This window comes from Prunus avium, chromosome 1 (genome assembly GCF_965620075.1).
Source record: "Prunus avium chromosome 1, drPruAviu1.hap1.1, whole genome shotgun sequence".
Classification (NCBI taxonomy): domain Eukaryota; kingdom Viridiplantae; phylum Streptophyta; class Magnoliopsida; order Rosales; family Rosaceae; genus Prunus; species Prunus avium.
In genome coordinates this window covers 40,936,053-40,959,808 of record NC_142284.1, presented here as the reverse complement: position 1 = coordinate 40,959,808, position 23,756 = coordinate 40,936,053, and the positions used below count along the sequence as shown (strand labels likewise).

At 33.3% G+C, this 23,756-nt stretch overlaps 1 long non-coding RNA gene across 2 annotated transcripts; it reads right to left on the bottom strand.

Annotated features, from left to right (window-relative positions):
• Positions 1–14,874: 14,874 nt before the first annotated feature.
• LOC148297836 (uncharacterized) lies at positions 14,875–18,479 on the bottom strand. 2 transcript variants are annotated; one of them, XR_015835671.1, is made up of 7 exons: positions 17,714–18,479; positions 17,320–17,407; positions 16,936–17,062; positions 16,732–16,831; positions 16,367–16,444; positions 16,165–16,226; positions 14,875–15,110 (listed from the first exon to the last, which is right to left on the bottom strand). It is a non-coding gene; the product is annotated as an uncharacterized LOC148297836 (long non-coding RNA). The 2 variants fall into 2 exon arrangements; XR_015835655.1 differs by having other exon boundaries at positions 16,732–17,062.
• Positions 18,480–23,756: the final 5,277 nt, after the last annotated feature.

Below are 23,756 nucleotides of genomic sequence, written 5' to 3'. Positions count from 1 at the left end.
AGCCACTAGAGGTGTAGCAACAAACTTACATCCTCTCATTCCAAACTTCTCAATGAGACCTTTAGCATACTTTTCTTCAGACATAAAAATGCTGTCATTACGTTGACGCACACGAATCCCCAAAAAATGATGCAACAATCCTAAATCACTCATTGCATAATTTTTCATCATATCTCCCTTGAATTCAGAAATCATTTTTTCACAACACAACTTCCAGTAAACACCAAATCATCAACATAAATGGAGACAAGAAGGATTTTTGAATTAACTTCAGTCCTGGTGTACAAAGTAGCCTCACTCTTGCTTCTTTGAAAACCATTGTTGATGAAGTAAGCATCTATCTTCCCATACCATGCACGAGGTACTTGCTTCAACCCATAAAGTGCTTTCTTTGACTTGTACACTTTCATTTCTTCTTCATTCAAAACCCCATTTAGAAATGCTGACTTCACATCAAGTTGGTGCAAAAACCAACACTTCTAAGCCGCCAATGTAATCACAATTAAAATTGTGTCAACTCTTGCCATTGGTGCAAAGGTTTCATGAAAAATCTACCCCTGGTTTTTTTTAGTAGCCTTTTGCAACTAGCCTTGCCTTGTTCTTTTGGATAGAACCATACAAATTCAACTTTTTCTTGTAAATCCACTTCACACCAATGACGTCTTTGTCACTAGGTTTATCCACCAATTCCCAAGTGGAATTCTTCTTTATCATAGTAATTTCTTCCTCCATAGCTTTGTTCCAAGCTACATCATTCACAGCTTCTTCAAAACTCTCTGGTTCAATAACACAGAAGTTACACCTAGCAAACACACCACTGAGATTCCTTCCTTATCTTCATTGGAATTGAACTAGGCGAAGAAGTTCGTGATGTTGAAGAACTTGCTACTTGATGAGATTGAGGTGTTGATGGACTTGAAACTTATGGAGATTATGGTGGAGTGTGCAGTCCTTCCTCTTCATTCTGTTCTACTTCAATGTCATTATTAACATGAAGTGGAAAACGTTGGACTGATTTGTTCTTCTAATCCCAGCATGCTTCTTCATTGAAGATAACATCTCTAGAAATGATCACTTTCTTTTTCTTCAAGAAATAGAGCCTATAGCCCTTTGTATGACTACTGTACACCACAAAGATACACTTCTCACTATTTTCTTCAAGTTTGTGTCACACCCCAAATCCGAGGGTCAAAGGAAACCCCACACCTGGTGAGCAAGAAAATAAAAAGTAAAATAAAATAAAAAGAAAGCCGAAACATAAAATAAACTTTTCTTATAAAAATAGCTCCCAAAATCTTACAACTTTACAATTAATAAATAAAGCTCTATCACTCTCATCTAATTCAGCCTCAATTAGTTTAGTCCTTGTTTTGCCCACTAATTCATCTGAAAAATTAAACAGGTTGAGGGGTGAGCAACCACCGCTCAGTAGGGACATGAGACCTTACCACAGTAGATTGATATAACTAAATTAAGTGACATGCAATCACACAGCCAAATATCACATTAATAATATTAATGCATGAATGTTCTTCATCTACTCCCATTAATTCATATAACTGGACAAACAGATCTGCACGTCCCATACCATGCTTATACCACTTGGTCCCAAGTGCCCATTTATATGAACTAACACCCATTTCAATCATTCCATAATTCTACTTTTGTTAGTCATCTTGTCTAACTCCCTGTCACCAGTCCTGAATCACCCAATAAAAACCATGTGCCCTGTGAGATCCCTGAGACCTGGTACTTGCCAAGAGTTAGACTCAACTACACAAAAGATCATTCCCATTACCCTCTTTTCCACCATTATTTTCTCAACCCAAGAACTCCAAATAATTTCCATGACATGATATATAGTTCTTCTTTTCACGTATCTCATAAAAACAATGTTATCATTTAAATATCACAAATGTACATATAATCATGCCAACATTAATTAAATAATTAACAACACGTAAACACCCAATATCAAGCACATTATAATATCAAGAACATCCATCAAATTATAATATCACGCATAATATAGTACTCACAAAATTTAATTAAATCAATCCTCGTAAAGGGCCCCCAAGAAATCTCTACCTCAATTCCAAAGCATTGCTCCAAGTTAAGAAAATACAAGCTAAGCCCGATATCTCTTCCAAGAATTTCATCATATATATATATATCTCTCTCTCTCTCTCTCTCTCACGTTGCATGCTATCTCTTCCTTTCATTAACACTCCTATTTATAGGTGGTGAGATGGCAGTAACAATGGAGAGGATAATAACAAAGGCCATTAACTTATCTATATAAAAAGATAACTTGGTTGCCACTCTTTTATATAAGCTGCTATGTGTCAATGCCAGGAGATTTATTTTCAAAGGCTGTGACACCTATTGAACTTACACTACTACAAAAAGGGCAAAAGACGACCAGAAAAAGACGACGGAAGAACAAAACACCGTCGTTGTTTTTAAAAAGACGACGGTAACAAAAAACCGTCGTGGATAAGTGACTTAAACAACTAAAAAATGGAGATACTGTTGAGAATTTTTTTATAACGACGCACACAAATAAAAAAGCGTCGTCTTATTAAAAAGCTTTTCTTCATAGTTAAAATCTGACCAAAAAACAACGACAGCAGGTATGACAAGCGTCGTCTTTTAAAAATCAAGTGTCCTTTTTTTGGTAAAGACATGGTTGTTTTGAAAGAACTGCCGTCTATTATATGTAAAGACGACGGTTTTTTTTATAAAAGGGTCGTCTATTATATGTAAAGACGACCCTTTTTATGAAAAGGGTCGTCTATTATATGTAAAGACGACGGTTTTTTTTATAAAAGGGTCGTCTATTATATGTAAAGACGACGGTTTTTTTATGAAAGGGTCGTCTATTATATGTAAAGACGACGGTTTTTTTTATAAAAAGGGTCGTCTATTATATGTAAAGACGACGGTTTTTTTTATAATAGGGTCGTCTATTATATGTAAATACGACGGTTTTTTTATAAAAAGGGTCGTCTATTATTAAGTAAAGACGACGGTTTTTTTATAAAAGGGTCGTCTATTATATGTAAAGACGACGGTTTTTTTATAAAAAGGGTCGTCTATTATTAAGTAAAGACGACCCTTGTTATATGAAAATGGTCGTCTATTATGAATTAAAGACGACCCTTTTCATATAAAAAGGGTTGTCTATTATGTAAAGACGACAGTTTTTTTATAAAAAGGGTCGTCTATTATTAAGTAAAGACGACACTTTTTATATGAAAAGGGTCGTCTATTATGAAGTAAATACGACACTTTTCATATAAAAGGGTCGTCTATTATATGTAAAGACGACGGTTTTTTATAAAAAAAGGTCGTCTATTATTAAGTAAAGACGACCCTTTTTATATGAAAAGGGTCGTCTATTATGAAGTAAAGATGACGGTTTTTTAAAAAAGGGTCGTCTATTATATGTAAAGATGACGGTTTGTTTTTAAAAAGGGTCATCTATTGTGAAGTAAAGATAACGGTTTTTTAAAAACAAGATTTAACGGTTATTTCAACTCTGATTTCGATCGTCAATTTAAAATATTTACACTAGTGGATACCACAAAATCTTATGTTATGTTTAATGAAAGTATAAATAAACTCTTAATTGTTAGTGAATATATTGTTTTGATGGCATACGCATTCTATGAAACTAGTTTCAATGATCCAACCGTCAAACTTGTTTGTTTACACATCGTGATCATATACGCTAAAAATCGGGAAAAAAAATAAATCAAAGATCAAGTAACGGGACAAAACATTTCGACGGTTATAAACGAAAAATCAAGATTTAACGGTTATTTCAATTCTGATTTTGATAATTTTTTACAGCTACACTCCTTGACCCTATATGAATACAATGACTGCATTCGATCATCAATTTAAAATATTTACACTAGTGGATACCACAAAATCTTATGTTATATTTAATGAAAGTATAAATAAACTCTTAATTGTTAGTGAATATATTGTTTTGATGGCATACGCATTCTATGAAACTAGTTTCAACGATCCAACCGTTAAACTTGTTTGTTTACACATTGTGATCATATACGCCAAAAATCGGGAAAGAAAATAAATCAGAGATCAAGTAATGGGACAAAACATTTCGACGGTTATAAACGAAAAATCAATATTTATCGGTTATTTTAACTCCGATTTTGATGATTTTTTACAGCTACACTCCTTGACCCTATATGAATACAATGACTCAATTTGATCTTCAATTTAAAATATTTACACTAGTGGATACCACAAAATCTTATGTTGTATTTAATGAAAGTATAAATAAAAAGGGTCGTCTATTATATGTAAAGACGACGGTTTTTTTATAAAAGGGTCGTCTATTATATGTAAAGACGACGGTTTTTTTATGAAAGGGTCGTCTATTATATGTAAAGACGACGGTTTTTTATGAAAGGGTCGTCTATTATATGTAAAGACGACGGTTTTTTTATAAAAGGGTCGTCTATTATATGTAAAGACGACGGTTTTTTTATAAAAAGGGTCGTCTATTATTAAGTAAAGACGACGATTTTTGATAAAAAGGGTCGTCTTTTAAAACACGCGAAAAAATGGCCGCTTAAGTGAATTCGCGCTTGACAAATTTTCAAATTTTCACCCGTCTTTGAAAACCTTATCTCTCATTAACAAGCGTCGTCTTTTAAAACACGCTAAAAAAAGGCTACTTAAGTGAATTCGCGCTCGACAAATTTTTAGATTTTCCCCCGTCTCTGAAAACCTTATCTCTCCCTCCTTGAAACCCTCCTGCACTCTCTAAAACACCCTCATGAAACTCTCTACAAAATCATCAAAAAATCGATATCAATGAAGGAGTTGAGAGATTGAGGTCTTCGCAAATCCATAAGATGTAGAGGGAGGTTCTGTATTTGAGAATCAAAGCTGGTTGAAAGGTTTGATTTGAAAGATCTCGACCTTCACTTTCTTCAAAGAAGATCTCGCTCTCAGGCACTCAACTCGCTCATCAAACTCAGCAACTAGATCTAGAAAGACTTATGGAAATCGGTCTATATATATATATATATATATATATATGTTTGTTCATGTATTGTGCTAATTTCGTGGGATTTAAGTGAGTTTCTCATTTGGGTTTTTTATAAATATGCACAGCCGTCCCACAAGGCCTTCGTAATCAAGAAGAAGCTGACGAAGAAGATGAGGCAAAACATACCCATCCCTCACTAGATCCGTTTGTTTTTGGACCGACAACATCATCAGGTCCAAAATACTTTTTGTTTTTGTTGTTTACTTTAATTATTTTGGAATTTCATTGTTAATTTTCTGAATCTCTGATTTTTCATTTGTTATGGTGCCACCACAAGAACAGGTACTTTGCCAATTATGCCAATTGTGTTCTGTTGTCATTCTAGAGCTGCATAGATCTTTTTGCTAAGGTTAGGTTACTGCTAAACAAGTTTATGTTTAAGAGTATTGGGGTCTCTTTCGTGCAGGTCTTTCCTTTTCCGACACCAACAACTTGGAAAATGTGCAAGAAGGCAGAGCTAAGTCAACCCAAGAACAAATTGATGAAGTTAAAATCAAATTAGTAGAATTTGTGAGCTCCGTTATTTCTAATTATAGGTAGGAAGTATGTATGTAATAGAATAAAGATTGGTTGACTATGTAATAACTATTGACTCTTCAAAAAACTAAAGATAATAAAACGATGGTTTTATTGGAAAAACCGTCATCTGTATATATTATCAATGACCTCTTTTAACACCATAACGTCTTTTTATATACAATCAACGACGGTTTTACTAAAAAATCGTTGTTTTAGAGTTAATAGACAACAATATTTCAAGAAATCGTCGTCTTCACATTTAATAGATGATGGCTTTTTAACAAAACCGACGTCTTTTGATATAATAAAACATAGTTCTTTACTTAATAATAGACGACCCTTTTTATAAAAAACCATCGTCTTTACATATAATAGACGACCCTTTTTATATGAAAAGGGTCGTCTTTAATTCATAATATACGACCATTTTCATATAAAAAGGGTCGTCTTTACATATAATAGACGACCCTTTTTATAAAAAAACCGTCGTCTTTACATATAATAGACGACCCCTTTTATAAAAAAAAACCGTCGTCTTTACATATAATAGACGACCCCTTTTATAAAAAAACCGTCGTCTTTATATATTATAGACGACCCTTTTTATAAAAAAACCGTCGTCTTTACATATAATAGACGACCCTTTTTATAAAAAAAACCGTCGTCTTTACATATAATAGACGACCCCTTTTATAAAAAAAAAACCGTCGTCTTTACATATAATAGACGACCCTTTTTATAAAAAAACCGTCGTCTTTACATATAATAGACGACCCCTTTTATAAAAAAACCGCCGTCTTTATATATTATAGACGACCCTTTTTATAAAAAACCGTCATCTTTACTTAATAATAGATTACCCTTTTTATTAAAAAACCGTCGTCTTTAAAAATAATAGACGACGGGGATTTACCGTCGTGGTTTTATGCATGAAAAGACGTCGCTCGATTTTACGACGGTTGAAAAACCGAATACACGACGGTGGATTACCGTCGTCTATTTCGATTTTTGTAGTAGTGTTATAAACTCCTCCTCGAGCTAAGATAAAGCCTAGTCACCAAATTGTAAGCATGAGTTGTCCAAATGCATGTGGTAATGCATCAACTAATTTAATGGAAAAAGCCACCTCTAGCATCCAAATTAAGATAAGAGAGAACAGTGGCGGATCTAGGAATTTTTCAGGGAAGGGGCAATGTTAAAAGGCTAAAACATCAGAAAAAAAATAATAATAACCAAATAACCTTACAATTTAAACAATACTAATATTATTCATAATTAAAATAAATAAGAGTTTTACGTCTAAGCCTAATCGACTATAGTCTATTTTCTATACAAATTAAATGCACAAAATTCATGTTACACAATTATTTACCAAAATTAATATCAAATATGAACAAAATGCATGTCAATTACACAATTAGTCTATCAAAATTCATATGAAATCATCCATTAATCTAACCAAAATCAATACCAATTAATCTAACCCAAAGTACATGTGATTTGGAGGTCACAAGATAAAAGTAGATGTGATTATGAGTTTGGGGTATTTTTCGGTGAATTTTTTGGAGCACATATGAATTTTTAATGAATTTCTAAATTTGGTCTAATTAAAATTTGACACATGGCGCCCTGATAGTGGACCACATTAAAAAGGAATGCAAGTTGAGAAGCACAGGATTCTAACTACAAACAAGAGTCATCTTCTTCTTCGACTGGTTGTGTCTGCAACTTAAGTGAAATTTTTTCAAAATCTTCTAAAATCTAAAACTTTGGTTGTGGAGGTCCAATTGACGAACCGTTTTCTCCTACGTGATCGTGAGATCGAGCTCAACAATCTAAGGTAAATATTCAGGATTTCACACAGCCGCAACAAAACAGCCTCTTTGAGGCTTTTAATCGAACACTTGGTGGGCACAAGCAAAGGGGCAATTCCTGCATCTCCAATGCATTTTCCGGCGAGAGGAGGTGCACCTGCACCTCCTTGCGCCTCTGTGGGTCCGCCACTGAGAGAGAACAACCTTTCTCTCCAAGAAAACAATGTAAGGATGCCACGTCTAACCTCTTAATCCATGTTATTAATATATATATATATAGCACTCAATAACCATCTAATGGCATCCCAAGAAATAATGAACAATTATATAATTTAACCCTTTTTATTCAAAAGAACACATGTATATATAAATATTTAATGAAATAATATACATATAACTATTGAAATGGTATTATAAACGTAAAACAATTATAAATATACATTTCCTTCTTACCAAGATAATTACTTAAGAATATATAATAACATTTATTTTTCTTTAATTAACATTTAAGAAACGAACTCTCACAGTTTGTGCCTGAGGTTCTTGGGAACATGAACATAACATATTGATCCAAACACCCTCAAATGACTCATAGATGGTTTTCTACCACCGTATGCATCAAATGGTGTCAAATCCTTCACAGCTTTAGTAGGACAACGATTCAATAAATACACAGCTGTATAAGCTGCTTCTCCCCAAAACACATAGGGTAGTCCCTTCTCATGTAACACATAGGCTATTCTCTTCTTCCTCTCTGCTACTCCATTTTGTTATGAAGTATAAGCTGGAGTTAGTTGCCTCTCAAGTATTCTCACAAAAATTTCTAAACTCATTTGAAGTGTGCACACCACCTCTATCACTCAGAGTTTTGATTTTCAAACCTCTTTGATTCTCCACCATCGCCTTAAACTTCTTGAAAACGGAGAACACCTCTGATTTTTGCCTTAGGAAATATATCCATGTCATTCTTGAAAAATCATCTACAAAAATCAAAAGTATCTATTACCTCCATGGGTGGCGGTCTTCATTGGTCCACACACATCCGAGTGGATGAGCTCCAAAGGCTTAGATGCTCTCCATGCTCCTTCACTTGGAAATGAGTCTTGATGTTGGTTCCCCTTCGCACACCCTTCACATGCTTCTTTTGCTTCTTGGATTGAGGGTAAACCAATCACCATATCGTGTTGCTGAAGAATTTTCAGACTTTGGAAAGTGAGATGCCCCATCCTTTTATGCCTCAATCAAGATGGTTCAACTGCATCCACCTTCATTGCAACCTAATTAGAATAATTCATTTGAAGTCGAAAGCTTCTATTTCCTTTCCTTCCAACCCTTGCAATAACCTGACTTTTGTCCTCTTTATCAAATATGTCACAGAAGTCGTCTCGAAAGTACACATGAGATGACCATTCTCATTCAGTTGGCCAATACTTAGCAAATTTTGATCAAGATCCGGAACAAGCATCACATCCCTGATGAATCTTCTTCATTCCCTTCTTTGTTTCAATTGCTACCGTGCCCATTCCAATCACATCTACCCACAATTCAACTCCCGTCTTCTTTTACTCATCAAAGTCAAAACACAGGTTCTTGTTGCTTGTCACGTAATTACTACAACCATTATAAAAAAAAACCACACATTATCTTCTTTCTTCTCAATTGTAGCTGTCTGGCACGCATAGAAAAGGTTGCCTTCATTGCTTTTCTTTTCAAAAACTCCATTAATCATTTCCTTTTTCGATTTTGTTTTATTTGCAGCAAGATATCAACAACAGGACAAAACCAAATCAAGATAGACAGTTGCAGGCAGAGCAATGCAAGAACGGACGAACCTGTCAAAGCGAAGTTTGTGCCTTAAACCAGGGACTAAGGACCATAGGACTTATTGGCCGCCTTTGTATTGTCCACTAGGCCATTAAATCTATGGCCAAGACCTTGGTTGGATCCAATTCCATAAAACCTTGAATGCTACAGAATAGTAGAAGCAAAAGTGGAAATGTCAGCCAGTGGATTTACAGAAAACAAAGCAAATTAAGGAAAACAAGTTATATTATGTTTAAGTTTCAATGTTTCATGTTGTCTACTAAATATCATACAATACAGAGCTATTAGCTATTTTCATGCCTTGTCTGGGCGATCAAATAGAGAAATTGAGGGAGTACCTTTGAGTTTAAAGTTCACAATTAAAGATCTAATTTTTGCCTCAATTCCTCCAAAGCCAAAGCATAAATTAGGGTTCCATGCTGGAGAGAGAGGACAGAGAAAGAATCATATGACCTCGTTTAAGGAGTTGATTGACAAAAGGAATGGGCCCAATGTTAAGATTTAACATCCAAGCACTATGGCCCCAATAGAAAAAAGGGCTATTCTCTGGTGGGAACTTCTTTTTGCAAACTTCTTCTTGAGAACACCGTTGGATCAAATCTAACGGCTGCTCAAAAGCAATTGTAACTGAACATGTCTAAAACTGTTCCACTAGAACGCGCCCTCCTCCCTCCAAAACAGATGTATTGTGCTCTTGAAGACCACAATATCTCCCTCCAAAAAAAGTTTGTTCTCTTTGTCTGTTTGTGTCTCTCTTCGTCACTCTGTCAAAGAACCTGGTTTTCTTCTTTTTTCTGGTTTGATATTCTATTTCTGGAAAAACAGTGAACACATCTACCCCTCCAAAACAGCTGTTCATTTTTCTGGTTTGGTCATTCAAAGCATACAAAGCAAGGTATTATCTTGAAGAGCACATGTAGCACTGTATTTCTTATTTCTGTTTTTATTTTTCTGGTTTGATGATTGTGTTCTGCACTCTTGTGAAGCCTTGAGGACCCATCTAGTTACCAAAAAACTAGTGAGCGTGACACCTTGTTAGAATCGTTGAGCACAGTCGAAACTGGCGTTGACTTCGAATACTTGAGGATTTGAGACCCTCTGGTTCTAGAGTTGTCGGTTTAAAGTGTTGGAGCAAACGGGAAACTAGAGTTGAGTTTGAATCGTTGAGGAGAGGAAGGTTGAATTTTTTGGGGTAGATGTTTCGCTCTAAATGGACGACATTATTATATTTGTTGAAATTTCAAAACTCAAAATCAGTTACAAGGTAAGCGATATCCTGTGTTTGTTAATTTCAATATACTTGAAAAAATGTTTTGACCAAGTATATTGTCATAATTTACGCTAGTTTAGATATAGGTTGTTTAAGGTTTCACTAAAGACTCCAAACGACCTCGTAGGTGTAGCATTTATATTCACTAATGGGTTCATAGATTATTTTGTTGCAGACTCCATTATTTAATAATGTTGCATAGTCTATTTGATATTTGTGGAAAGTTTGAAGATCAAAATCACTTATAAGGTAATTAATATCTTGTAATTGTTAATTTCAGTATCCTAGAGGAATTGTTTTTACCAAATATATTTGCATAATTTACGTTATTTTGGATGTCGGTTGTTTAATATTTCACTAGAAACTCCAAAAGGCTTCGTAGATATAGCACTTGTATTCACTAATGGTTCATAGCTTATTTCGTTTTAGACTTCATTATTAACTAATGTTTGATAGTCTATTTGATATTTGGTGAAAATTTGAAGATCAAAATCACTTACGAGGTAACTGATATCCAGTAATTGTTAATTTGAGTATATGGACATAATTTACGCTAGTTTGGATGTAGGTTGTTTAAGGTTTCACTAGTGACTCCAAACAGCTTCGTAGGTGAAGCACGTGCATGCACTAATGGTTCATAGCTTATTTCGTTTCAGACTCGATTATTTACTAATGTTTGATAGTCTATTTGATATTTGTTGAAATTTTGATATTTCTGTGTTTATAGTATTGTGGTTAATATACATTTGAATTCTCTTTAAACGCATGTGGCAATATTATTATGATGATGATATGATTTTCAAGGTTAAATTGCAAGAATTGTGAAATGGAGTCTGAAGCAGAGGTGAAACAGGAAGTTAGTGTGGAGTTCAAACCAAAACTAGGACTTGAATTTGATTCCCTTGAGGATGCGTTGAAGCTGTATGATCTGTATGCACTAAAAGCAGGATAATATTCACTCAGAAACTCTTTTGTATCATGGCATCATTGTGTATCATGCTTGTTGCATATTTCAGGCTGTCTATGGGGATTATGTATCATTATGGTTATCGTTATGCACCCTACAACACATATTCAACATCACTGTATCAAAACATTGTTTAGAAGATTGGATTTTCCGAAGAGCAAAGAAGAAGGCGGAGAAGATGAGGAGTTGGAGAGATTTGTGTGGGGTTTTAGGGATATATCTGGCACATGCCCCACCCTAAAAAATGTCAAAATAGTATCAGGAGAGTATCACAAAGGTATCATAAGAAAGGTTTCTGGTTTCGACAGAATAAGTGAGAAATGTCGAGAATGAGAACAGCACAAAGATGTTTTCTGGTTTTCTTTCTTGTTATTACTTTCTATTTCTCATGATACATTTATACAAGTGTTGCCTGACATTAATTACACAACTTCTACCTGGGATTCCTCCATGAAACAAGGTCTCCATTAGACAAGGAGAGAAAGTCTTCCATGAAACAAGTATTCCATGAGACAAGGAGAAAAGGTGTAGGGAAAGTGTCCTCCATGAATTAAGGAGGGAAAGGTTTGGTCAAGTGTAGGGACTTACGTTTGGGAAAAGGTGTAGGGAAAGTGTCCTCCATGAATTAAGGAGGGAAAGGTTTGGTCAAGTGTAGGGACTTACGTTTGGTCTTGGTGTTTCACATGATGACAACTCACATGATGACAACTCATAAGTCATAGGATTCTTCATATGCTAACAAAAAAAAGGGAATTATGAATTTTATGAAAACAAATATAATCATAATCATATTACACGTGGCACAACAAGAGATTAAAATCAAATCATATCAGTGTTTGTGACATTATATGTACATTAAAATTCCAAAACATGATAAACTGTTGATAATCTTTTGAGTCATTTATGACACTTTACATTTTTACTAAGGAGAATCTAGGGAGAAAATTAAGTAAAATTACATTTATGACACTCTACACTTTCCAAAACATGATTATCTTCAAATAATACTCGAAAATATAGGGAGAAATTTTACTGTGTTTTTTTAAATCATTTTTTGTGAATTTTGTCAGTTAAACAAAAAAAAAGAACATATGATGACATGTGGTGCTGCAAGAGGAAGAAAATTGAAACTTTGATAAACTATTTGAATTTTTTTATGTGTAAAAATTATATTTTAAAGCTTAAAAGATAAAGAAAATGTCATAATGAGTTTGTGAGAATTTATGGTGACTGTGATTTTTGAAACTTAAACTATGAGGTGTGAAAACAAGATTTTGACTTTGGGAAATTTGAAGTAATAATTAGAGGAATAGTTGTTGTAAAGTAGTGATCAATACTTTGTAAAACACTTTTTGGACTTGGGATACGAAGTATTGATGTTGAGAAATATGTATGTAATTTTTTTTTTGGTAAATTTTCCATTTATTTTAATATTTTAAACAATTTTACAACAAAATATGATTAAAATATAACAAACGTAACACATGTCAGCACAAGGAGAGCCTAGCATCCCATCCATTTCCATGTGTCGGCAAGGTAAACCGCCACCTGGCATCTCATCCAATTAACTATTTCTTTTTACTTCAAAATTGATTTAAAAATCGTTTATAATTCAAAAAATTCCCAAAATATAATGTCGGGATTGGTATGACATTTTCTTCGAGCACGTACGTCAAATTTCGCCAGTGCATTCAAATTTTGATCTGATCCTTATGTGATCAAACAAACAATAGCTTAGGGTTTACAAAATGTAGTTATGTTTTTATTTGCATCATTCACATTTAGGGATGACCCCCAAATTTTAATTTTAAAACAATTGTAAACCACTTTTTGGACTTGGGATACAAGTATTGGTGCTGAGAAATATGTATGTATTTTTTTTGTATTTTTTTCATTTATTTTTATATTTTAAACAATTTTACAACAAAATATGATTAAAATATAACAAATATGACATGTGTCAGCAAAAGGTGATCCCAACATCCCATCCACTTCCACGTGTCAGCAAGGGACGCCGCCACCTGGCATCTCATGCAATTAACTATTTCTTTTTACTTTAAAATTGATTTAAAATGGTAGAGTTTAGTGGTTAGGGGTTAGGGTTTGGGGTTTAGGGTTAGAGTTTGTGGGTAAAGAGTATTATGGAAAGCGTTTTCATATGACAAACTTTTCATGCTATATATATGTGTGTGTTTTTATGCTATCAAAACATAATAACTTGGGATGGGTATTAAATAATATTCTGAATGTTTGTTGTAATTTTCTAATTTTTAATTTATTTATTGTGAATTTTAGAAGTTAAATCATATAAAAAGAGTGTATGTGATAGAATGTTTTGATTTGTCTGTGAACAAAGTTGAGTTTTTATCATTGTGCTTGTATTTTTATAATTCAAAATTAGAATTTTGGAGCTTTAAGGAGAAGAGAATATATGAATTTTCGGTGTATTTTTATGATTTTTAATTTTTTATTATGAATTTTAGAGCACCCTGTGAGTATTTCTCATGTGTGGCCTTATAAGATGATAACACGTGTCATGTTTTTGTAATTTATTGTGTTTTATCTTAAACAATTCTTAAAAAATTATATAAAAATCAGAAAAATATACTAAAAATTGCTACAAATTTCTTATGACACAACATTCGATGGAGATCTAAAATTATGATTTCATATATTTAAATGAATGAGAATCATTTGATCAAAGAAACAAGAGTGTATGTGAAAGAATGTTTTGATTTATATCTATGAACAAAGTTGAGTTCTTATTATTGATTTGTATTTTTATAATTTAGAATTAGCATTTTGGAGCTTTAAGGAGAAGAGAATATCACAAGATGTTCATAGGAATTTTCTGTGTTTTAAAAAAAAAAAAATTATCTATGAACATAATGGTTGTTGCATCCAAGTTTTTCCATGAACCAAGAACACATGCATGAATGCAAGATAAGGGTTTTGTAGCATGAAAACAACTTGTGAGAGCACATTGTTTAATATGGAGCACAGCGTGATTCCCAACTATTGCTTTAGGTGTGAATTCCCAACTTAGCACGGAATGAATGTCTCCATCCGCTTTGGGTGTCTCCATTTTTTGAGCATCGTATTACACTATTAGAAATGCATTTTCGTTTTTTTCTACAAGCTTAAAAATGGAGGCAAATCCTCCACCACATGTACATCAACTGTTAGATCCAAATTTTCATAACCAAGATTGGAGCTTAATGAAGCATAATGGAACAACTGACTGACACAGCAGAATGCCGGTTGATACTCTATTGACTGCGTTCGACTTCAAAAAATGGTTTCAGCTTCTCAAATTACTTTGGAGCATGTTTGAGTGTGTTTATTTGTTTCCCAATGGATTCACTATGGCTTCAACACAAGTACAGGCTAGTTTATGTCAATTTTAGATTAACCTTCAGTATCAGATATGAACATACATAAGTCTCACAAACGATTCAGACCCAAAAAAAAAAGTCTCACAAACGATTGATTAAAACTCAACAATCATGTGAAAATGTAACGATAACTACTCAAATGCAGGGTCCGTGCAGTAAATCAAAGTAATACGTTCACTATTCTGCGTCTTCTACGTAGGGTGCATATTCTCAGCAACTGAAGCAGCCACATCTGTTTCAAAAGATGATGAGCTACAACAACGACACAATATGTATAAACAATAAAGTCAAATCGTTAAAATCCTATGAATTCCTTGTGGCATTTTGTTATCTTTTAAGTTGAAAATATAATTTTTAAATATAAAAAATTCAAATAATTTCTGAAAGTTCTATACTAACAATAATACTATGTTGAACATCATTACTCTCCCTTACAACAACTCTTTCTCCAATTATTACTTCAAATTTCCCAACTTCAAAATTTTATTTTCACACATCATAGTCGAAGATAATGTGCCATGGTGATGGCTTCCCTTACTAGTAAAGGAACTGGAAGGGAGGTGCTATCAGTACTGCTCTCGTTATCATTGGCAGATATCAATAAGTTTCTATAAATTTTTGGTGCATTTTTCTGATTTTTCATCATTTTTTTGTGTGAATTTTTGAAGTTTAAGATACAAAATTGAACCTGTGATGACACGTATTGCTACATGATACTGACACATGTCAAAAACTCTGATGATGCACCAATCTGACGCTGCCATGTGTCATTCTCTTTAATTTATTAGTATTTTCCAATGCTTTAACTTCCAAAAATCATAATAAATTCATACAAAATTAGACACATTCACCAAAAAATCCTACAAACTTCTAATCACATTTCCTTCATCTTTTAAGCCTTAAAATATAATTTTGACATATAAATTTCAAATAATTTCTCAAAGTCAAGTTTATTTCTATACTACCAATACTACTATGTTGACCACCATTACTCTCCCTTACAACAACTCTTCCTCCAATTATTACTTCAAATTTCCCAAAGTTAAAATTTTATTTTCACACATCATAGTTGAAGCTACCTTTTAGGATACTTATGAATGCCAAGAAGCCATCAATAATTTGTCAACAACAGGTGAATAGATTATCACTCTAGTCTATTTTATCAGTAATAACACGTGCATAATTTGTCAATATTGTATCAGTAACCCATCAATAGTGCATCAGAAACCATTAGATTTATTAATCCAACTCCAACTGTACTAAAGGCTATAATGGAGCACGCTAACCATTTTGAGCTCAAAGTGAAGGACCAAAAGAAGGAGAGTTTGCAGTAGGAGGGCCTTGACCTCTGTGACAATACAAATAAAAGAAACGTAGGATCAACTGTTAACCTTATATCCAAAATCACCAGTATCCACAAACATACATGTACCCAAAAAAATTAGCATAAAATTTATGAAAAAACAATCAATAAGGAGAGGGACATACATTGCAGCAAAGGAATCAGCCGATTTGAGAAAAGATGTGCCAAAGTCTCTGTTCTATTTTTTTAAGAAAACAGAAAACCTGTACACATCACAGTTTTAGATTGAGGCTTAAACTAGAAATAGAAAAACTCAAACACTATCCAAACATGAACAATATATCAAAATTACATAACAAACTGAATTAACAATTAGAAAACTAAAGGGATATGGTGGTGGTGGAGACAGCTTAGGTGGTCAAACCTGTTAAAACTTAAAACTGAATACAGATACAAAGTCATCAAATTGATGGAGAAACAAAACGTAAAAATGGCATAATTCACATTTTGCCAATACTTTTGTGCTAAGTTAGAGATAGTGTTTTCTCACCTTACAGCCATGTTTCTTAAGCTTTGAATTATCAGCAAAATATTGCATATTTATCTCATAATACTGCCCCATATCAACAAAATGCCCTTATTCATCTCATCTGTTGCCCAAGTCACATCGATAGTGAATAATTAAATGCATTTCCTGGCAGATACAAAGGAAACGGAGAAAAAGCAAAAAAGAAATATTGGTTCAGAAACTTACACAGAGCATTCTCTTTGTTGCCAAGTTTCAATCAAATGGGTTTCTGTAATTTCCATTAACATAATACAGTTGGTAGGAAGTTGGAAGGTAAAGTCATCACAAACACCAAGAGATCTGATTCTCATCTCTTGTTACAACAACAAATCACAAACAACAGGACATCTGATTTAGAATCTCATAAACAATTGAGGAACAAACGCATATCCACATATAATCACTAATATTTCTATGTAAATCGAAAATATATAGAAAAAGATAATGATTTCGCATATAATTTACAATTAAATACACAAATATTTTAACCCTAAATCAAATTAGGGATATATAAATTGATTTTTCAAAAATTATAGAAATAATTCTAGGAGGACGAAGGACATTTGTTACCTATGGAATAGAGGAAGGTTTGACGGAGAGAGAGACCAGTCGAAAGAGAGAGCCGGCGAGAGAGAGATGGAGAGACAGTCAGTGTTTCCTAAATGTGAATGATGAAATTGCACGGGTAAAACTCAGTGTAGGTTCGCATTAAAAAACCAACAACTGAACTGAAAAGTGCCTAATTTGATCAAAAAAATGGAACTTCAAGGGAATTTGACAGTCATAATTTACAGATAATTATACAATTAAATACCGAAAATATATACAAAAAAATAATGATTTTCACAGATAATTTACAATTAAATACCCAAACATTTTAACCCTAAATCAAATTAGGGGCATAGAAATTGAATTTTCAAAAAACATAGAAAATAATAATAAGAGAAGGAAGGACAGTTGTTACCTATGGATCCATGGAGGAAGGGAGGCTCCCATGGAGAGAGAGCGCGAGACCGAGCGAACCAGAGAGAGAGAGAGAGAGAGAGAGAGAGAGAGAGACATCAAGAAAGAGAGCGCCGGCGAGAAAGAGAGCCGTCGAGGCCAAAACTAGTCTACGGAAAAACATCTTACGATCCCAAACAACAACAAAAGCTCACTGAAACAGCAAAATAGAGTAACAGATCCAAGTAACAGGGAAACAGGCCCAAGACAGAGCCAAGGCCCCTCACTTTACCTCCTACACTGGCGGGCAAGGAAGGCAGTCGTGAGAGAGAATGAACACAAAAAATTAAAATTAGGATTTTATGAAATATATTTGAAGGTTAGAATTCTAAAAACTTAAAGATTTTCTTGGGATTCATAGATGTCTGAGGGAGGCGATGTCGGTGTATGGGTACTATGTGCGTGGAGGAGGTGAAGGAGATGGGAAAAACGTGAACAGTAACTGTTATCAACCCTAACCTAATCGCCACTCACAGAGAGAATAAACAGGTGAGAGAGAGAGGAGAATTTGTCTGAGAGGAAAAAGAGGGAGTCCGAAAAAAATAGGCGCGATTGGATGGAAAAAGGCGGGATTTGAAAAGGCGTGCCAGGATACGTGCCTTAAGGGGAATTGCAGCGTACCCATTTCTATTGTAAGCTCTCTTTTTCTTTCCAGCCGTTGAGATTACTTTGATGGCTGAGATGAAGCAGCAAATAGGGGTTCGCAAAAAGGAGTTCCCACCTGAGCCGCGGCGATAGAAAAAATATCCAAACAAAGTTGTTCTAGTAGAAATGATATGGGCCTTGGAGGAGGTGGTCCAAAACAAAACACTTTCACGCAATCACCCAAAATAATCAAAGAGCTATTATATTATTTTATTTTTCAAAAATGCTAGTCATACAACATTGTATATCACCTATCTAACAGAGACGAGCCCCACTATATTGGTGGGCTCCACATGATATTCCGAGCATTGCTTTTTATTGTTTTTCGTCAAAGAGAGCAGTTATGTTATTGGAACCTAAAATCATGATTTTACCCTTAAAAGAAATAGGTGTTGTTAAACGGGCCCTAAAATTAACTGAGTACACCCTATGATCTAAGTACACGCTAATATTTAAATCAAAATGTAAAATTAACAAAAGTATACCCTATTTAACTACCAAAATTCCCCAGGTACACCCTAATACACTATTACACAACACCAAATCCGTTTGAGAGCTGGCTGCCGAACACTATCAGACCACCAAACATGAGCAATTGAATGAAATTTGGATCTTGGATTCTTCCAAAGTGCAATATCGAACTTATTAATGAACTGGAAGCCGACTATGGAAGTATAACTCTACTAATCATCTACCAAATTTATATCATAAATAAATCATATACATCCGAATTTATGGAATCCATGTTGTATGCGATGCTTCAGGTTTTTCAGTATGAATCACTTATCAACAATTTCATAGGCTTAGAATAGAAAACAAATGATGTACTCATATACTAATGGTCAATATGCAGTTGAAAACAAATTGTGTGCTGGAAGCGGATGGTCTTACGGTGCCTCGCATCTAATGTTTTAATTTTTAGTCCTTTGCCAGTCTCTCTACTTTGCTATCTGTGGCGTTGTGTGTACTGGCTAAGTTTAGTTTGCTTTGTTTATGTGGGTTTGTATGCCCTTGTCCTTGTTCAATAAAGCTATCAGGGCTCGTTTGGTACACAGGATTGGCTTGGACTGGCTTGGACTAAATTTAGTACCATGTTTGTTTTATCTAATCCTAGTCTTAGATGTGATTGCTAATACCGGGCCCACCAAAAACACCTCCTTAGGAGGGGACTACTAATCCCATGTGGAAAGGGAGGATTAGCTAGTCCTAATGGTGACCAATGTATAAAATGCATATATTATATTGTAAAATTAATAACATATATTATTATTATTAAACTTACTTACACATATACTATAATGTACATATATACATGTATATACACATAAATATATCATATATGTATATATGTATATATATACATACACATATATACATATATAATATATATATAATATACATATACATATATACATGTATATTATTATTATAATATACCCATATACACATATACATATTAATATTATAATAATAGCATACGTGTATATATGTAATATATATTATAATATAATATACATATATTATACATATATTATATATATAATATAGCATACGTGTATATATATAATATATATATATATGTATATTATATATATTTATATACATGTATATACATACATGGGTATATATACATGTATATATGTATATTACAATATATAATATATTATAAAATACATATATATATATATTATAAAATACATATATATATATATATATATGTATGTATTATACCCATGTATATATTATAATATACATATATACACCTATATACACATATATTATATATATATATATATATATATATATATATATATATATATATATGTATGTATTTTATAATATAATATATATATACATGTATATACATGTATGTGTACATATATATATATATACATACATATGTTTATATTATTTATAATATACATATATACATGTATATACACATACATGTCACATATATTATAAAATACATATGTACACATACATAATATATGTATTTATACATATATACATATACATAGATAGTTTTGAAATAAAAAATAAAAAATCTAGTCCTAGTCTAAGCGTACACCAAACGCAGGATAAGTGTTATCCAACTTAGACCAAGCCAAGCCAAGCCAAGACAGTCCCTAAGCATAGTCCATGTCAAGACAGTCCCGTGTACCAAACGAGCCCTCAGTGGTTTGCAAATCCATAGAGATTGATCATCACTTGTACGAATTTGGGTCTGTGTGTGGAATACCATATCTAAGTAAGTCTATTTTTGTCATTTTATATGAGGGTAAATTAATAATTCAATAAATAATTTGATAGAAGAGTATATTCAGTTAATTTTAGTGTTCGTTTAACAGCACCCAAAAAAATTTGAAATCATAAATGACTAAGATTTCAAGTATATTGACCCATATTGACCCCAAATTTTTTTATATACAATTGATAATCTAAATTAATTTGCAAGGAGGGGTTTTGAATTTATGTGCAAGGGGATGGACTCACTCTCATGACCAATTGACCTAATCCACATATGCCCTATTGTCATTGGGGTTAAATATTGACTCAGGTAGGAGCTAACATTACAAAACATCTATAGAGAAAAATGTCCATAAATTACTTGTTCTTCTTTTTCTTTATTTAAATTTTGATTGAGAAACATGCAAATTGATGAGAGGAAGGTTACTTCCACTCCATAAGACATTCAGTCACAAACACAATGAAGAATATGGTCGGAGTAAATAAAAACTGATGAATTTAAATCATGTAAAATTCATTGTCTAAGCAATCTTCTAAGAAGAGTACCAGCATGAAATTGCTTCGATACCTATCAAAATCAAAATGAGAAAACCAACAAGTGTTAAGACTTATAATATATATGCATGAGAAAGTGGCTGGGAATTATCACATTACTGTAGAAAGCTATTTTAAAAAAATTGCAGAATTTGTAATTGCATGCATAAGACTCTTTACATTTATCCCTATGATCTTTGATCTTGAATCTTGATGATATATAATATCAAATGACACCAGGAGTTCCCCCAAACACTTCAGTAGAAGCTTTTATCTCGAAGAAATAATTTATCGGAAAAGATCGTTTATCGGTCCATCACCCAATGAAGTGGTCAAGGGAACTCTAGGGGTCATCTGACTTGACATTTGCTTTCTTTTTTGTTCATATTCTTGCTTGATATATAATAGATAATGTCAACTCCATGGATCTATGTTATTTATAGTGTTTGCTAGATGCCTTTAGTTGTACTATTTTGGGTTGGAATTCAATTGGAATAAAAATATGTGGGGATAAAGTTGTAGGTGGTGAACCTAGACTGTTATGTGGGCTACATAAACTAGTAGGGAATAAAATGTTGCATGAAATGAAAGCGAGTGCTCACAACTCCCCCATGCTAGCTAGCTATATACCTTTTCCATTTTCATTCATTCCCAATCCCAATCAATCTATCCATTTCCATTCCCACAGCCACAGCCTTTTTTTTTTCAATTCTGATATGAAGCGATCATAATCCATCTAGATTTTCTGATATATAAATGACCCCGTCGATGATATCAGTCACACAAAAATAAATATATTCTTACGGAGTTGCAGCAGGTTCTAGTGATCAAAAGCTGGCATGGTCAACTTGAGTGCCAATCTGATAAAAGTACCTGGCCCCACACCAGTCAAAATATGCCACATTTTAATCCCAAGTTAGTTTTAGTTTATATTAATTAAGAGAGCTGATTTTCCCACTCTCATTTTCTCCATTTACACTCCATTTTGCTTTTTAATATTTTTAATCAGTCTTTCTCTTTTTTATTCTTCCTCTTTCTTATTCTACCTTTATCATACATTAATTTCTTTTTACTTCACTTTTATATTATTTCTTTGGCTTTAATATCAAAATGGTCCTTGTGTTTTATCACCTTGGCAAATTTAGTCCATATTTTTTTAATTTGGCCAATTTGATCCATGTCTTTACCACCATTAATCAATTTGGTATGTTCTGTTAAAGTTGCCGTTAAATGAACATGATAATCTTTTTCATTTTATTTTGAAAACCTATAAAGCTTTTTGAAGTTAATAAAAAGTTGTATTAATTTTAAAATACATTAAAAGTTCAATTAAACTAAAATATATCATTAGAAAAAATAAATAAAAACTTGAAAAGAAAAAGAAAAAAAAGGCGTAGTCTAGTCGAGAAGGGGAGGAACTGCTCAGCGGGTGGAGAAGTGGGAAGGACCGTTGCGGAGTGCTAAGACTGCATGGGCTTTTATTATATATATTAGAGGTGGGTGCATTGGAGTTGGGGAGGTAAGTGTGGCTTGGAGAGTTGGGGCCTTTGGGTGTCGGTGGGGAAAATGGTTGGGGATAGAGATTGACATGGTTGTTGGGTTGCTCTTGCTCCCATTTCTACAATCGATGTGCAGCTCCTCCCCTCCCCGACTATGCCCTTCTTTTCTTTTTTCTAATGTTTAATTCAACTTGTTCTTAACTTCATTAAGCATTATAGGTCTTCTAAAAATAAAATAAAAATATTATCATGTTCATTTAACGGCATAAAGAAAAAGAAATAATATAAAAGTATAAAGAAAAAGAAAATGGAATTAATGCAAGTTGGAAAATTAAGTATAAAGAAAAAGAAATAATATAAAAGTGAAGTAAAAAAAAATTAATGTAGTATAGGGGTAGAATAGGAAAGAAAAAGAATAAAAAAGAACAAAAATAATTAAAAAGTATTAAAAGGACAAAAGGGAGTGTAAGTAGAGAAAATGGGAGTGGGAAAATCAGCTCCCTTAATTAAATGCAATTTTTATAACTAAGTATCCCTACATTACATTGATACCTTAGAGCATAAATATCTTAGAATAAAGTCAATGCATATCTGGCTTGGATTAATTTGTGTTTTATACATAGCTCTCTCAATGAGAATATATATACAATGACCCCCCCTCAAATATATATATCTTTCTTCAAACCCTTCGTCTGAATCTGATTCTGACCCACAATTGCGACCAGGTTCACTTGCGGCCCAAAATCTTACTTCTGCGAATTTATCTGTCTCCAATGGTTCTCCTAGACACCTAAAAATCTAATCTAAGAATCATGAAAAGTGAGAACTCATGAGAGCCTTAGGTTATAAATATGGGGTGCATATATTTGCTCACCAAGAAACCAAATTGAACAAGAGAAAAGGAGATCAAAGGGAATGAAAGTCAGTTGTCCCCTAGAGTTTCCCTGACCACTTCACTGGGATCAAGCTTTCCAAAACCCTTCAACTGAGGGTGAAATTCCATGCATGCCATCCCACTGAAGTGTTTGGGGGAACTCTGGTTGCCACCTGACCAGCTGATTATACCAAAGTGGTTAA